Source organism: Branchiostoma floridae, chromosome 5 (assembly GCF_000003815.2).
Source record: "Branchiostoma floridae strain S238N-H82 chromosome 5, Bfl_VNyyK, whole genome shotgun sequence".
Taxonomy (NCBI): domain Eukaryota; kingdom Metazoa; phylum Chordata; class Leptocardii; order Amphioxiformes; family Branchiostomatidae; genus Branchiostoma; species Branchiostoma floridae.
Genome location: NC_049983.1, coordinates 29,547,881 through 29,548,970, shown reverse-complemented (window position 1 = coordinate 29,548,970; position 1,090 = coordinate 29,547,881).

The window sequence follows — 1,090 nt, the reverse complement described above, 5'->3', positions numbered from 1 at the left end:
GTTCAAAATACAACCCGATCCACATCTTGAAGCTTAAAACGCTAACATTGCCAATTAGTTATGGCTGGAGAGAAACTGTGCTACCTCTGGCTTCAAGGTTGCCAGCAGTTCTAAATTCAGTGGGGCACAGAAAGGTTGTACAAAAGATAAGACACCGGAAATGTTTTCCAAGACGTTCTTAATTCAAAATGGAGTCAAAACTTAATACAGTCCCAACAAAGTACTGTCTAACGTTTCAGCTACACCCCTTTGTTGTTAAGACACAATAATAAATGTGTAACAAAATACTTTGCAATATAATATTGCCACCATAGTTAACTTTCAAACTTGAGTAAAGTTTTGAATACCCATCAATCAGCGTTTATCTCTGAAAAGGGACAACAATCTGAATTCTCCACAAATTCTAAAGTTATAAAGATTAAAAGCTCAGATTTTTTAACAAAAGAATATTAATTGTTAACAAATTTCCTATGAAATATGAAATATGAAATATAAAAAACATGAAATATGACACATGAAAATACATTACAACACAAAGGCTTTAATACCAAATGTTTTCATTTAAAAAAACTAGCTCTTATAACTCTTACCCAGTGACTTTATATAATTCTGACCTAATTAAAAAATAAGTTAGAAAAGAACCCAGAAAGGCAGAAAAACTAAAAACTAAACGTTCACTCTTAACCCAATATTCACTACGCCGTAGATATGGCTTTGAGAAGGTAAATCGGTCAGTTAGGTTAATTGCTCTTCCGCCAACTCTTTTTGGCCCGAACTTGTCGATTTCCCTGACCCTGACCCTTACTCCTACCCCTAACCCTACCCCTAACCCTAACCCTAAGCCTGCACCCAAACACACTGCTGATTATCGACAGCCTGGACCAAACACACTGCTGATAACAGTCTGCACCCAAACACACTGCTGATAACAGCCTGCACCCAAACACACTGCTGATAACAGCCTGCACCCAAACACACTGCTGATAACAGCCTGGACCCAAACACACTGCTGATAACAGCCTGGACCCAAACACACTGCTGATAACAGCCTGGACCAAACACACTGCAGATAACAGCCTGGACCCAAACA